This window comes from Mastigoproctus giganteus, chromosome 2 (assembly GCF_048544385.1).
Source record: "Mastigoproctus giganteus isolate SK-2022 chromosome 2, ASM4854438v1, whole genome shotgun sequence".
NCBI lineage: Eukaryota > Metazoa > Arthropoda > Arachnida > Uropygi > Thelyphonidae > Mastigoproctus > Mastigoproctus giganteus.
The window spans coordinates 195,432,663-195,450,077 of NC_143576.1; the positions used below are offsets into that span (position 1 = coordinate 195,432,663).

A 17,415-nucleotide genomic window follows, 5' to 3' on the forward strand; every position below is an offset into this window, starting at 1 on the left:
TATATTGAGACAAATTACCCCCCAATAAGAATAGGTAGAAAATGTTATCATTGTTTGTTAGAAACCACAGTAAGAGTAAACATTTCTCAACGACTCCATGATCACAAAGAGGAATGGTTGCGTAGCAGGTCAACCTGAAAATAGAGGATCTTTCTTTTTTTACAATTTTTATATTTAAAGTCTTAATATTCAAAATAGTTACCGCTGTCATTATTCATATATTCCATCAACGTGTGTTTTCTTTAGAAAGCGTGGAACTCTCCAGGGAAGGATGTAGGGGTAATTGGATGGTGGGGACGAGGAATGTGAAGATTTAATGGATAACACGCATTCAAACTTTTGATTATTGGAACCAAAAGAAAAGAGGATTTATCTTGTTCAACTAAAAAACCTTGCATTAATGGATTTTCGCATCATCAGTCTAAGTCTCATTTCTACTCTGTTAGATCTATTAGTCATGTTAAAGGACATGAAAAAGATGTTTCAGCTCGCACGAGATAAATGTACTCAAATTGTTAATTTTCTTAAATGCCAGACATCCGTAGATCTGTTTAGTCTAGAATAAGAACAAAATTCCATCCTAAATTTGCTGTTAAATTTGTATACGTTTCGTATATTTCAGCCCCTGTTCACAAAGTACGGAAATTAATTGGATTGAGTTGACTTTTATGCATTCATCGCATAATGTAGCGTAATATTTAAAGTTTTTTTAGGAATATTCAGTGAACGTGTGTGTTGTTCAACGGATTCATGAAAAAGTATCTTAAAAATATATTACCAGTGCTGTTTACTGACACGGAGGTTTTTTTGGAGAGAACACTGGCTTCAAAAACAAGTTTGGTTGTCTTAAAATTCAATCGATAACGTGATTTGTGGCAAGGTACCAGACTGGCGAAGTTTTTCTTTAATGTTTACAAGGTTAAAATGAAAACTGCAACCAAGTTTACTTGTCAAAAAGAAAAACCATACACGCAGAAAAGACTATTCAAAAAGAATGACAAAAATAAGCTTAACAGTCCAACCAGGAATTTGATGAGTGAGTGTGATACTGCGACTGCTTTAGCATTTCTAACAAACAAACCTGAGAGCAATTAATCAATAAATAACAGACATTTTATTATCAAAGCACATTTACTCTGACAGTTTGTGAGAGAATGAAGGCTGGCTGTTTTGTTCTTTGAAGAGTCTACATGGCTTTAAAAGGCAAATCTTTCGATGGTTATAATGACTGCTTATCGTCTGTAAAGAAGAGGATATTCCGAAAAGCGGGAATTATTTCCTGCGTTGAGGTGATAAAACAGAACTTCTTTGGGCACTCTTTTGTAGTATGGCGTTGGAACAACGCTGGATTCCTTCGGATTTCCAGGGGTCACGCTGGAGAGGGTCAGTGCTGACACACAGCATATCAGCAGCATAACTAGGCGAAATGTAGCCTACAGAAAATATGAAAAGAAAATTATAAATTACATTTTCATTAAAAACAAGAAGGTATCGACGCATGCATAGAATAAAAAATACATAATGAATGATTGATTTACTAAGTTGCGCTGATATCAGGGCCGCTCCTCAAGAGAGAACCCAGGCTTCGTAGTGAAAATGGTCTAAAATCCCAACAACAAAGGAGGACTTTCCTTGCTGTCGTTTCCCCCAACGTTAATTATCGTATCTGGGCACCCTGAACCCAGATAGGACCAGCTTTGATCGTTATCATTAGGCTAGTGTTTAAAAACAGACACTTTTACCATCTTCATGAGATCATGAAGAGGTTTCAAGTCACAGATTTAGTACAGGAATATTATAAGATCAGTTATTAACTATTTAAAAATTTGAATTCCGTTTAAATCTAACCGACAGCCATATTAGATCCTAGCAATTTTAAACCTTAAGAAGTAGATTAAATAAACAATATTGCGTAAAATGTAAAGTTTATGCAGATAACATCAATAATTTAGAATAATTGCCATTTCGGCAGTTTGTATAGTGTTATAGGATTGAAGATTCCTTACTGGCATAAAAAGAGAACGATTAAATAAATTGACGGGATTTCTGCTCCCTCACACAAGCTATAAATTGTCCCGAGTTGAATTTCCATCAAATTGCAGTTCAAGAAGACTTCCTCTCTGGATGGAAAGCAGCCTTTATCAGCTATTTTCTCTTTGTGGCTAAGTCAGTCTCTTTCTCTCTCTTTGACATGGTTTTTGTCTCACAAAAACTAGATTTTTCGGGAAAACAAACTGCACAATACGCAACAGAGACAAAAGTACACTTTCTGGGTTTTTAAGAGAACTAAATGGGTATAGAATTCATTCTACTCTCTGTATAATTTAAGGGAAGCTTCATATCGAGTTGCTTTCCCCGTGCTGGACAAATTATTCTAAATGAATATGGAACTCATTCTGATCTTGGGGTATCTGATAGGTTGCTAAAGGGACATGGATAAATCATTGTAAATGGTAATCTGATATGGAAAAGCTCTTATTAACTGTTAGAGGGTTTTTTTTTTTTTTTTTTTTTTTGTATATACCCTTTTGGTACGTATCTGGTAAATATCTAGTGTGTGTGTATATATTTGGTAAATATCTAGAACATGTGTTCTAGATATCTGGCTCACATCTGGTGAGTATGGCCTTGGCACACCCAGGGTGCTGAGCTGAATATCATCATTCTTCTCTTTCTTGGTGACTCCTTTCTACTTCTGATTCTCCCTCTCTCTCTCTCTCTCTCTCTCTCTCTCTCTCTCTCTCTCTCTCTCTCTCTCAGGGTAACTCGGTAATTTTTTATTTGGCTGGTGCAGCATAAGCCTCAGGCTTCCTTGCACCATATGGCTAATAATAATAATAAAAATTATAATAGGAGCGCGATGACCCAGTGGTTAAGACACTGGACTACCAGCCTGATCGACCCAGGTTCGAATCCCGTCTTGGTGGAAGCGAACGCGGCTCTATTACACTGGGAGACCAATAAAATTATAATAATAAAAAAAAAAACATCGCGAAAGTTGCTCCATTGGACTTACCTTCCCAAGGTCAGAGTGATTTAAAAAAAATCAAATTACTATATTAGGGTTACCCGTAAATGATTACATTAACCCGTATTCTTGTCTGTAAATTGCGTGTGTTCTCTGGTCGATTTGCGTGTTTTGCTGGACGAAAAAAACTCAGTTTCTGAGGGAAAAAACCTTGCTATCTACGCCTGAGACCGACTAACTCAGCCACGGAGTGAAAAAAGCCCACTAAAGTTCCTCGCGTCATCGACGGGATTCGACCCCGGGCCTTTTCCACCCGGCGTGGGGAGGACGGTGACGATACCACTGTGCTACCCACGCAGACCAAGGTCAGAGTGATAAAATCAAATCAAATTACTATATTAGGGTTACCCGTAAATGAAATTACATTAACCCGTATTCGTGTCTGTAAATTGCGTGTGTTCTCTGGTCGATTTGCCTGTTTTGCTGGACGAAAAAACCTCAGTTTCTGAGGGAAAAAACTTTGCTATCTACGCCTGAGACCGACTAACTCAGCCACGGAGTGAAAAAAGCCCACTAAAGTTCCTCCCGTCATCGACGGGATTCGAACCCGGGCCCTTTCCACCCGGTGTGGGGAGGACGGTGGCGGTACCACTGTGCTACCACGCAGACTTAGGTCAGAGTGATGGCTGAGGTAGATAGCGGCGCCATCTGATGTCACTTCCGAGAACAAAAATGAACACTGGACATAAACCGAAGCTAAACAAGTCCGCCTCCATAGATGGATGATGTCGCAGAGAAATATTAATTATACTGCATCGAGTGTGGCCTAGGATAAACTCACTCGCGTTCAGGTTCGAAAAGTTGGAGCCAGTCTCCCGAGCAAGACAGTGGAGAAAGTGGCGCTGTCCCCCGTACGTACCACAACAGAAGGGCAAGACTATCCAGCCTCACCAACTGGAAGTGCTTCCTGTGCAACTGCGCTAGTTAGGGTTACTTTTAGTGAAGTGGAGCATTGAAATGAATACGTACATCATGCGAGCATAATATGAAATAACCAGGCTAGAGACCGATATGACAATGTACAGGTCGCGAATACTTACCAAGTGGTTGGAACGATTCCCGGATATTCAGGTCACTGAACAGCGACCTCAATATCCGGGAACCAAAGAAGGACCATCGTCATGAAGAACCTAACAGCTCCTGCCATCTTGAAAAAAATCAAGCAGAATGTGAGCGATCAACTATGTACAAAGAACAAAGAATATGGTCAATATGAAACCAGAGGAGGAAGAGCAAGAAGAAATACAACCCAGAGTAGTTGAAGTGGAAAGAGACAAAGTCATGTTATCCAGAATAGAAGACGAGTGGAAGAAGGCCCTAACAGAATTCGAAGGAATGGACCCCACAAGACCCCACGTGATACCTAAGCAGAGGCCAAGTAAAATCCTGTGGAGAGTAACAGACCACCTCGATCGGCAAATAATACCACATTACTTTGACAACAATTGTGCAAAGCTGGAGGCTATCCATACAGCCGTATACTGTGCTGCCATAGCAGCCACTAAGATTAATGGAAAACAAACGAGAGACCAGCAGCAGAAGAACCGAAAACAAAAGGAACCGCCCGCTTAGAAAAGAAGATCTTCGGCAGAAGATAGAAGAATATAGAGTCAAGATAGGTCAGTTGGCACAGTACCAACAGGGTAATAGATGTAAGAAATTGATTGGAAAGGTGAAGAGCATCCTCAAGAGAGACAGCTCCCACAGCAAACAAGAGACCAGAAATCAGAGAATAGGAAAATACTTGGACACACTGAAGCAGAACCTCCTCGCACTCAGCAAGAGACTACGCCGATACAAAGAGAGCTTACAGAGGAAAATAAAGAACTTAATCTGAGGACCAAAAAACCTTCTACAGGAAACTGGGAGAAGACGAGAAAGCAGTAAACGGACCACACAAAAAGAAGACGATCGAGTGGGAAAATATCTGAAGCAGTGAAGAAAGACATAACAGCCGAGCCTCCTGGATAGAAGTAGAATGGAAGAAAACCAAGGACGTACAAACGATGAGAGAGTGGGAGATTCGAGAAGAAGAAGTAAAACAGTCCATCAGGAACAACCACAACTGGAGAATCCCAGTAACTGATAACATCCACAACTACTAGTACAAGAAGCTCACTTGCACACACAATCATCTAGAAGAGCAGTTCACTCGAATGATAAGGCACCCGGAGACAATCCCGAAGTGTCTCACTGAAGGAGTCACACATCTGAAGCCTAAACACGAAGATACAAGAAATTCGGCGAAATACAGGTCAATCACCTGCCTCCCAACGATGTATAAGATTCTGATCAGCTGCCTAACCAAGAAGGTATCAGACCACTAGAGAGTCAGAACATAATGGCAAAACAGCAGAAAGGATGCAAGCGGAGGAGCAAAGGATGCAAGGAGTAATTAACCAAAAATGCCGCAGTTATGGAGCAAGCCTACAAAAAGCACTGCAACCTATACACGGCCTAAATTGATTACCGGACGGCCTTCGACTGCGTTCCTCATAGCTGGCTAATAGAGACTCTGAAGATCTACAAGGTCAATCCGATAGTGACAAACTTCCTAGGAGCAACAATGGGGAAATGGAGTACCACCATTAAGGTCGAGAACATCAGAACCAGACCAATCCCCATCAGAAGAGGAAACTTTCAGGGAGATGATCTGAGCCCACTGTGGTTCTGTCTAGCACTCAACCCGCTGTCCACCATTTTTAACGGCAGCAAATATGGATATAACCTCAAAGAAGGAAGAAAGAACCTGTACACTCTCACCCACCTGATGTATATGGATAACATCAAGCTCTACGCGGCAACCAAGAAGCAACTCGGGCAACTACTCTGGATCACTGAAGAATTCAGCAAGGACATCAGGATGGAATTTTGTCTAAACAAATGCAAGACCCACGCACTGCATCAGGAAAAATTAGTCGGCCGAAACTACCAGCTGCTGACTGGTAAAGAGATCGAATCTATGACCGAAGGAGAAACCTACAAATACCTAGAGATGATGCAGATTGAGCAGTTATAGCACAAGGAAATCAAGAAGTGCCTGACCGAAAAATATCATCAGAGACTCAGAAGCCTGCTGAAAGCAAAATTGAACGGAGGGAACACAGTTAAAGCCATAAACGCCTACGCAGCTCCAGTACTAACATACTCCTTTGGGGTTATAGATTGGACTAACACCGAGCTAGAGGATATCGTTCGAAAGACAAGGATAATGATGACCAAGAGCAGCCTCAGAAAGAGGGAGGAAGGGGGCCTGATAGAACAACAGAAAACAGCGATAGTTGACCTGAAGGAGTACTTCGAGAACAGCACCACTCCACCAGGCCATAAGGAAGATAAATAAGTGGTATACCCCACTGAACCTTAGCGAGGAGCCTCTCCCGGCCATACGGCACAAGAAACGAAGTTAGAAAAATGGGCAAAGAAGACACTCCAGAGCAGACAATCACATCGATAACATTGCTTCCAACGCATTGCTCGCAAGCGGGACGCTCTTCCCGAGACTGAAGAATTCATGCTGGCCATCCAAGACCAGGTTTGTTTGTTGTTTGTTATTTGGTTTTTAGGAGCATTAGCAACTAAGGCCATATAGTTCCCGGGATATGCAGTGGTCATTCCCTGACCTTTCCGCATCCTCCGTATTTGGTGCTCACTGGCTCGAACCCCCGTCTAATCAAGAAGCGTGTGCTACGCACTGCTGCTCTTGCCCACCTGGCTTCGGAGGCGCCCCAATACCAGGTAATCAACACCAGAAACTATAGAAAATACATCGCAAAGGAGCCCGGAATGTCAGATTACACAAGTCAACGATGCCGCCTGGCCTCAGAAACGGTCCAACACATCACTGGGACATGCAAGGTGATCACCCAGACTGAGTACACTCATAGACACGACCAGGTAGCCAGGATAATACATCAGAAGCTAGAGAGAAAAGATAATAGCGAGAACCTTTTTGGGTTCCAGTTTTGGCGCCTCACAATCGAGAGAGAGAGCATGTAACTTGTAAGGCAGAGGGATCGCAAACTTTTACACATTGAACCAACCCCCTTAAAATATTTCACTTCACCCCATCCTCCAAACAAGTGAAAATAAAGAAATTTGACACGAAATTTATCTATGAATATACATACTTTTATAAATTAATATCTACTTCAATACATTTAATCACAAATATTGAAATAAAATACGCTTTGCACCTGAATTAGGAATGGTTTGTCCATATTCCGTTTGTGTTTGCTTCATAAAAGCAAACACACAAACCTTATCCCAAAAAAAACAAGGGCGCCTTGTACAGTGAAGACCACATAAACTTCCCAAAGGTTTCATTGATTGTAGTTTCTGTAAGACGTTTCTAGCCTGATGATCTGAAAATGTCACAAAATTTTAACTGAGCGCATTAGACATATTTATTTTTTGACAGCTAATGAACTTCTGTTAGCTTCTTTGAAAAATAGACGAGGGAAAAAGGAACGCAAGTTTAAAATTTAAACGTAAGCGGACGTCTGGAGGACTTTTCCTCTTCTTCGTCTAAGTAAAGACTATGCGCGTTGAAAATTAGCTTATAAATGTATAGACAGTGCTTTTGAATCCTGCTAAACATGATTTACTAACCAAACTTTAACCTGCTGCAGAACAATGGGGAAATGGAGTACCACCGTTAAGGTCGAGAACATCAGAACCAGACCAATCTCATCAGAAGAGGAATCTTTCAGGGAGATTCAGAATGCAAATAAATTATATGAATGAAATGAATAATACCATGTAATGCACTATTTATCTAATTGGCTGTAAGGGACGGAAAGCTGAAATTTAGTTCTTTTTGTTTTTTAAGTCCTGTTGGAAAAAGGCTCAGGGTATTCTAAGCTGAGTTTATACAATGTTTACAAGTATGTCAAATGCGGTTTGTAGATGGTAAGCGAAGATTTATAACGTAATGGCATGCCATTGATTTGGTGATATAACCGTGCACTGTCAGGTATGAATACTTTGCAGCAGTATCTAAGAGTACCCAGTCTAATAGATTACCAGCCCCTGAAAAAACACCCACGTGAAGTAAATCAAAACCCAATAACAGTTGACCCTCAGCCTATTTTAGATAGATCGTACATAACTGAATTTATCACTCTAAATTATAGAAAATTTCAATTAACACGCGCCACCCAGCTGTCTTTTACGAAGCCTGTGACCACAATCAAGATTCACAGTATCTTCCCTTCGAGCCTAGCCAAGCTAATATAGCGTGGACCAAAAATAACCAGACGTATACTGAACAAAATATTTTATAATTAAAAGAAAAGGTAATTTCGAGATAATTTCCTTCTTATATAACTGGACATTACGATCAGTTATATAAGAAGGAAATGTGGTCATGCGTGCAAAAATAAAGCAAAATACAATTTGTATCTAGGTCACTAAAATGATCAAAGAAATACTCACGTTCATCCTCAATAATTCTCCAGCAATGCAGTTGAAGCCGATTTCTTGTCAGTCCGTACAGTGAAACAGGTCTAACGAATTTTGCGGGCGGATACAAGAATGACCACAACTTGTTTTACAACTCTGCAGGCCAGACAGATAACACCCACCTTCCAAAAGAAAAAAAAAAATCTCAAGAGCGCTTGCGCTAACCCTTAAAGTTATCAGTTGACTTTGACTGACCTTCCAGTTTTGTACCGAAATAACCCCATAGAATATCCACCCAACAGCAAGTAAAAGGAATCTCATCCAAGGGAGATCAATCAATAACTAATCTAACTGAAGATGAAAGAGATGTGCAGCGAAATTACTTCCATCAGTTTACAAAATAATACTCCAGTTCTCCTTTAAGGCTAAGACATGATCCATTTTTATTCGGACGAAACACTCGTTGTATCCTGAACTTAACACACATAATGAGACAACTCAGACAGGAATAGCCCTGGGGAACGTTCTTCAATTCAAAATCATTTCAGAAAATTATAAGCGAGGAAAGATCAGTGTTGGATGGGAGGGACTCGATTAAATAAATTTTGTTTTGACATTGGAATGAGTATATAAGACCAAGAGACTGATTCCAGTCATCACAATTAATGATGAAACACGTATTTAGTGACAAATACTTGTTGGCCTCCGATTGGCCCTCAGCATTACACGTTCTGAAAACGGCGTGAACTTGCCGTTTTAAGAACATGAACTTTGAACCATCCCAGGGTCCAACAGGATATATTTCGAAAATTTGGTAGCCATCAGCATTTTTCTTGTTGATTAATGCAAAAACGTATTTCCTTGAATTCATTTACGTATTTCCTTGAACACTCAGTTGAAATTTATGTCACGCGACTACAGTTAAGCCAATGGTGGACCATCAGTTCTTTTGTCATCCATTTAAGTCTATACAGTACTTTGAACAATAGCTTTATCTTAGTGGACAAAGCTCAACAGCTTCCAGAATAACTTTCTTGAACCTATCCCGTTTGGTATTTGAGAAAAAAACCATTTGGTTCCACTGAAGAAGACATAGAAGATTCTTAAATTTCTCTACGGTTTCCTCGATCTGAACTGAAGGCGGTAACGGATTCTACAGATTTAGAAGAATACTTTAAAATGCGTATAGGTCTCCGGGCACATCGTCCTGCCCATGCGTGAACATAATAGAATATTGCAGACTGTCGAGAGGCGAGATCACTCCTGAAAAAATGCGGGAAACAATCTTAGGATGTTCTGTAGCATTTGTTCGCCAAAGTAAAGATGTTTTATTCAAAAGAATCTTTTCTTTTGAATTTCAATATTTCCGAAAAGGATGCTTGCTTTAAATTACCCACATGGAATATACATAAAGAAAGTAGCTGTTTGGTTGGTTGTGCAGTCCCACGTTTGCGTAAACAAATCTGCAAACATCAACGGACAGAAGAATAAATGGAGAGAAAAAATAATAATAATAAATAAATAAATCTTCCAAGTGAGAAACTTAGAAGTGATGGAAATTCTGGCGAACCATTTCGTCATTAGAATTACGAACTCTTCGCGTGAGAAATCATTATTCCACGGAAGAACTTGTATTTATTTTTACTCCCTTTTTACCATAAAATTATAATAACAGAGTCATTTTGATAGAGGGGGAAGTATTCGATTTAACAGAGAAATACGATGGGGAAAAAGCATTAAATAGGAGTGAAGAATTTCTGAAGTGCTCAAAACGTTGTAATAAACCGAGTAGATAAGGTGAGCCCTGGAATCGACTCTGTGTGAAGATAAAAGAAGAAGCAGTGCTTCTTATAAGTGCAAAAATATTCCTCTTGAAGAAAGGAATATAAATTGAAGCATATTTCAAAGAAAATTGACAGATTCCCGTGAGATATGTAGCGTGTCAAAGAGAATTCGCAAACAATGTATCATTCCAAGCCATATATCTAATATTAGGGTAGACCACGGTATGATGTCCCCACCCCCAACCTTTCATGAATGTACGGTATGGTCTTTGGATTAGTCTTGTGATGTGATTTGGGAAAAATAATCATTTGTGCAACCTGTAGGCGAGCATAAATTATAGGGTAACAAAGTCCACCACAGTCCGAACAGGAACAGCGTATTTTCATAAAATTTTTGCCTTTATGGAGTGGAAGTACAAGATAGTTCACGCAGTTTCAAGACAATCGTTTGTTGGGAACCCCATCAGGAGAATTCAATCCAGTTAGCACATTTGCAACAATGGCCTGATTGCCTGAATTTCCAAGTGGAACAATATATACAGTTCCATTGTATATATTTGGAACAAAAAGTAATAAAAGCTGAAAAAAAAAGTAACTCAAATCAGTGACTGGATTAATATTTTTCTAAATGAAGGCTTTGTTGGTGATTGCTAACGCTGTTATCAGAGTTTTAATTGAGATAGCAACAGCTGAGGTTGTAATATACTGCCCTACCATTAATATCCGGATACCCACCTTTGATAGTTGATCACATCCTACCCAAGCAACACATATCAGATACAACTATAAATATGCTCGTGGATCTTGTTGTAGTAGGGTTTTAGACGCATCAGCAATGTAGGCCATATTGTTCCATGTATACTGTCTGCAAATTGCGTGGGTTCTGTGGTCGATTTTCTGTTTGCTGGACAACAAACCCGAGTTTCCGGGAGAAAAACCATGTTACCCTCGTTTGAGATTAACTTACCCAAATACGTTTTGAAAAAAGATACACAAAAATTCCTCGCATCATCGACAGGATTCAAACTCAGGTCACTCGTAGGCCTTCGAAGAGACAAAGAGTACGATTATGAATGCAAAATGCCGCAATCGACGTAGTTAACAGACTTCCCGCACTGATAATAGAGAGCCATATAAGCAATCATTCTTTATGTGACATTTTAGTGCCAGTGAAGATACCTAGGTCAATGATTGATGATGTGATCTGAAAATGAGAGCGGACTGGTACTGAAGCCTTCATAAAATGATCCGGAAAAGCTCCGAGCTGACGGAACGTGACCAAAGAGCTTTTCAAAGAATCATCCACCCAGAACGCAAGTTGATGTTGTCGCAGCACATACAGATCCCTCAATGAGCGATTTCGACACATATCATCATCAATACTGTGCCAAAGACGCTGCATGATATAGGTTACCACCGTCTTGTAGCTGTCTACAAGCCACTAATTACCCCAAACCATACGAGACACCGTCTTTTTAGTGTAAGACCAGCCATTCTTGTACTGTAGACCAACGGAAAGTTGCGATCTGGAATCACCAGTCAAAGTACATGGTCTACCAGTGTGATTTGTGACTGAGTGTGGTAGATTCTCGGATAAAGATACTTGCTGAATGGCATCGTACTAAGAATGAAGTTTGTCAAAGGCAGCATGATATTCTGGGACTGTTTTTCATGGTTTTGCCTGAGTCCAATGGTTGTTTTAGACAAACCATGAATGCTGCGGTCAGTCTGTACATCCTGGACAATATTCCTTACCTACGTTGTGGCAGCACGTCAGGAAAGCTCATACTTTTATTAGCAGGGCAACGCTCCATGTCATGCTGCTCGAGTTGTAGCGGACCGGTTTGAGAACATGGACGTCGAAAAGTTGGACTAGCCAGCCCCGAGCTCTGACCTCAATCCTATGGAGAAGTGGGATGAATGAGATCGTCGGGTGCGAGTGAGAAGAGATCATCAAAAAAATAGCTGAACTGGGCGCCGCTTGAAGGCTGAATAGCAGAAAAAATCGGAAGACATTCACAAAAATAACTGGTAGAGAGTGTTCCACGGAGACTAGAGGCTGTCACAAAAGCTAAAGGTTTCAGCACACGTTTGGTTTTCCAATAAATAAAAGTTGTTTCTAAATATGCAGGTGTCCGGATATTAATGGTAGGGCAGTGTATATTGCGAGTTATTCTTTATTGTTAACCCAGTCCTTCAAGCTACACCAAACCGGTTAAAGCATCTGATCTGTTCCTACTCATGCAAATATTGCAGTATACACAGGCACTTCCTTTGAAGTGCCTGTGTATACTGCAGACAGCGACTTTGCCTCCGTAGCCAGGTGGGCAGGAGCAGCAGTGCGTAGCACGCGCTTCTTGATTAGACTGGAGTTCGAACCCGTGACCACCAAATACGGAGGATGCGGAAAGGTCAGGGAATGACCACCGCATATCTACGGAGCAATATGGCCTTGGTTGCTAATGCTACTAAAACCAAATAACAACAACAACAACGACAACGACTTCTACAAGTTCGACTCCATCGACCTCCTTCTCAGACGACGTCATAGAGTATTAGAACCTGCTCCGGAGGACTTCATTACCGCCATGGATCCACCACTGTAGTGTTTCAACATTTTTGCCTGCTGAGATGATTGTCCTGCACTATAAAAGGACTTCTCTGTATACAATAATTTTGGTCCCTGTTGTACATATATTTTATATATTTTTTCCTCTGTAAATTCGTTAATGTTTGTGCTATATACAGCGATATGTCTGTGTATACAATAAAGTTCTTCCTTCTTTTCACTGATGTCATTTTAGTAGAAAAACAAAACACGAGCAAAAGTAATAAATTTTATTGTCATTAAATTAATCGAACGTACACATATAATGTAATGAATACAGTGGAAGCCAGCCAGTGATCGTGAAAACTGTCGATTATATTGTACTCTGTAGCCAGCACAGTACTACATGGTCTGTTAGCTTCATCACTTTTATCCACTGTACAGTAAAGGAAGGTTGGGAAATCGTGGCTGCTTTCCCTCAAATAGATGGCGTTGCAGTTTTTCCTTCAGCGTTTCCTCATCGGAAAGGTCTTCATTAAGATCACTACGTGCTTCCGCCTCCAGTTCAATTGGCATCGCGATCACGGATGTGATCAATAGGATGGCAACAAGAAGAATAGACAAGGTCTGGAAATAAATAAAATGGTATTATTACTCAATCTGTTTCTTTGAATGGAGGAGCAAAGTGTTTGTCTTGTATCATTGTAAACGTTTTATGTTAGCGATTATGTTAGTAAACATTCGACAAGTTCTTTGAAGGTCAAGAGATTAATTAATGCTACGATCACCAGATATTCTTAAAAACAAAAAGGAAGATTTCCAATGAAAATCCACATTCCTATGATATTTCAGACTTCCAGCTTGCATGGTTAGCAGATGCATTCCGGAAGTGTGATGCTCAACCGACCTCTGCGACCTACTTTAGTGCATTTACACGAAGGACGACAACCTACATTTTTAAATGATGTCACCAAGCAGCTTGTCAGGGATTTTGTCATTATTAATGGCCACAACTGGAAGAAATATTTCGTTCACCAAAGGACGATAAAGAGTCTTCAGCGTTCAATGATCGAATTCTCTTGTTTAATGAGATTCATTAAACAAAAGAAATTATTATTTTGGAATAAGAAAAAGAAAGATAGCCAAGCAGCCATGACAGGATTGAACGTGGAATTTCAAACCATTTCAAATTATTTATAAATAAATTGAAATGGTTTAAAATAATCTGAAATAATTTGTCATTATTTACAACCACGTAATATCCATCTATCAACACATTTTCCGTTACAATATTTTCTAGGATATATCGTGCCTTGAAAACCTCATAGACTTTGTGGCCTGTGCTTCGTGAATTCTCTTACATTTTAAATACTCCAACGAAATTTTTTAATGCATCAAGAATTCCATATTTTCACAGACTGCTTTTATCGTTAACGACTCAGATGTTTTCCGGCTGACTTTAATAACTTTTTTTAACAGCCTGAAGGTCTCATCTTAATTAAAATACCATCGATAACTTTTTTCATGAATAATTACTTAATCACAAGTGGGAAAAGGGTTTTCATTAAGTGAAGTCACGAAAGGAAAAATGAATATTTATTATCTAGCCATGAAATAAAAAAATGTAGGTACACTGGCGATCAAAATTCTTATCATTGTTCCTTTAAATATCGCTTTATTGTAAAGAACAGTTTCCATTAACTCCATTCATATCTTCCACCTGGAAAGTGTTTATAGGTAGGAAGGTGAAATCTTTGTTATTTACTGTTATTTCTATACAGAGAGTTATAAAAAATAGTAAATTACAGCGGACCAACTAAGACTAGATTATTTCGTCCAAATAATCCATTTCGTCCAAATTACCTTTAATACTTATTCAGCAAATGTCTAAATTGTGGTATCTTTTCTGAGATCCGCAAGACAGCGATGCTGAGAATTATTTTAAAACTAGGGAAACCAATAAGTGATCCAATATCGTATAGATTGATATCTATATCACTGTTATCCAGTTCAGTAAAATTCTTGAGAAACTGATTGCATACTTATTAATCTTTTAACTATTGAGCACAGTTAAGTCAGGTTACAATACAGATTCCGACCAGAAAGAGGTTGTGAGGATTCCCTGTATGAAATCATTAATATCCAAAAACTCAAGCTTTAAATTCCCACTTGCCCTGTTCATTGATTTTGATGGAGCATTTGACTCCTTGTGGTGTCCCAATATTTTCAATCTTCCTCGAACTGCTGAATATTTCCAACTACTTTACCGACTGATTAACAGATATTTCTCAAATCGATCAGTTCTTGTACAGACAAGATACCAATCTGCTCTTAGACCTTTTTCTCGTGACTGTCCTCAGGGGTCAATTTTGGGACCTATTCCAAAATTGACCCCTGAGGACAATCACGAGACAATCATGACAAAATTCCGTTCCGGCGGAAAGGAATTCCGCTGGTGTGGAATTTCGTAATGGATGACTCACTGTCTGGGCATCATGATCTTCAGAATATTCGAATGGTAGCTTAAGTCTACGATCTTATACTTTTAGCTTTTGGCAACTCTAGACGCGATTTGAAGAAACAAGAAAATATCATCTTTTCAAGGCTTGAAAATTGTACTGACAAAAAAAAACAGGAATGATTGGGTATTAAAGAACAACACTTTAAGAATACTTTACAAATCAGTGTTTATGCCGATTCTAACTTACAGTGCTTCATATTGTTTCAAAGGTTTCTCTTATTTGCAGTTCATGCGTGGCTAGCTTCATTTCAAAGGAATTTCTTGTTAGCTATGCTTAGGACATACAGAACTGTTTCCATCTCAGCTCTTCACGTGGTTATAGGAACACTTCCTTCGGATCTTCACATCTTTAAAGGCTTCACTTATCACATCAGAAATGATGTCCCGCTACAGTTTCAAAACATAGCAATTGATAACACTGTTGATCTCACCAAAGAAAGAGTACGAAGTTGGAAAGAACTTACAGTATAATGGCGAAGCAGATGAAATGATAGCTAGAAGGGAACCGTCGCAAAACTTATATTCCAGATTTATTATTTGTCCTCGATATAATCAAAATTAACCAAATATTTTCACGCCATATAACAGGCCATAGATTTCCCACCTTCGTCTCTGAAGTCGGGTCACACAGTTGTGTACCGCTTCCTTGTAGCATGGACGGGTACTGAAAAGCAGCGGTCACCTCTGTGATTGCTGCTTCCTAGTCGCAAAGTTGCCAGATACAACTGAAAAACACAATAATGCACACATTGTACAAGCGCTACACTCATTCCTGGCCTTTTACAAAGTTCTGTAGCATCACAGAATATTACGTGGAATTGCACTAACGTTCAGGAGTCGCCCAACATACGTTACAATATATGTCCTACATGTCCCAGCCCTTATAACTGGTTCTGTGCGGATATTGCAGTGGCCTGGTACGAATCCCATCAATGATGGATGAACCCTTGTGGTCTTTTTTCCCTCCGTGGCCAAGTTAGTCGGTCTTGTACAAGGGTTTCACTGTTCTCCCTCCTCCCCTAAAATTGGTTTTGCACAAACAAACAAACAAGGGTGCTGAGCAGACAGAATCAAACTATCGCATGCACTTGGTTTGTAAAAGGGAGAATTTTCTAGTAGAAAAACGTAAATCCATAGCGGTGAAATTCCACCAATGTTGGAAAAGCAGCGTATTGAGGATGTTACAGTACCAGTCCTCTTACAAAGTACCAAAATAAAATCGTCAGTACAATGACTCACCACGAAAAGGTTCCTCCAGATTCGGTACAGAATTTTTCGGATTCTTGGCTTCATATTTCATTACGAATGAAGTATTCTGAACATTTGTTAACTGTCACTTGACCTCTTAAAAAAGTAAAGAAATATGAGAGCAGAATTAAGCTTTAGTATAAATAAATCTTTATTACGAAGTACAGAATTACAACACAAAATCTCATCACGGTGACGAACGCCAGGGGTTCGCACTACATTAGTAACAAAGTCGGTCTTTTGTTACATTTATGACAGGGTGAAACCAAGATAACAACCACCGAGAAGCAGAAGGAAAAAAAGAGCCACGAAACGTATGATTGTTAGACTCTATTTGTAGCAGATTCTGAACTTCACACAGGTGAAGTGTTTCGTTTCGGATACCGATCGCGTTCCCCCACAAAACTCAACAGACCGTTAACTTTTCGGAAACGTTCAGAAACCGTGGTTTTTCATCCACCAAACAGCAAACCGATCGAAGAACACACGGAAATACAGGTACAGTGTATTGACAATTGACGCCTCATAGCCTTAAGTTGCCTTTGTGCTTAAGTAACGCACAGATGTGAGAAATCAAACTTCAATTACGCATAATTTGTGACAAGAACTATTATTTTCCTTTGATAAAAGGACACAGCAAAGGTGTAGGTTAACAATTGCTATATACAGTTAGAACGAAGACTTAAAAGTTATTATATTGAAACTAAAATGCGCAGTTTATAGCAAGAAATCACGAGATATTTTAGAGAATTCTAAATCAGAATGAAGTAGTGTAATTACGTCTTTAACAAGGACAATACAAAAGCTTACCTTCATGGCGGAAAGACGCTATAAGTTAACGAATTCAGGTGTTCTACTGAGCCGGGCCACTGCTGTCCTTCTT

At 39.5% G+C, this 17,415-nt stretch overlaps 2 long non-coding RNA genes across 2 annotated transcripts; both read right to left on the reverse strand.

The window, feature by feature from the left end:
* Positions 1 to 1,200: 1,200 nt before the first annotated feature.
* Positions 1,201 to 8,508, reverse strand: LOC150089882 (uncharacterized). Its single transcript, XR_016546688.1, has 2 exons — positions 8,465 to 8,508; positions 1,201 to 1,433 (listed from the first exon to the last, which is right to left on the reverse strand). It is a non-coding gene; the product is annotated as an uncharacterized LOC150089882 (long non-coding RNA).
* A 4,555-nt stretch (positions 8,509 to 13,063) lies between these two features.
* LOC150089883 (uncharacterized) lies at positions 13,064 to 17,415 on the reverse strand. The gene is made up of 2 exons (XR_016546689.1): positions 17,343 to 17,415; positions 13,064 to 13,390 (listed from the first exon to the last, which is right to left on the reverse strand). It is a non-coding gene; the product is annotated as an uncharacterized LOC150089883 (long non-coding RNA).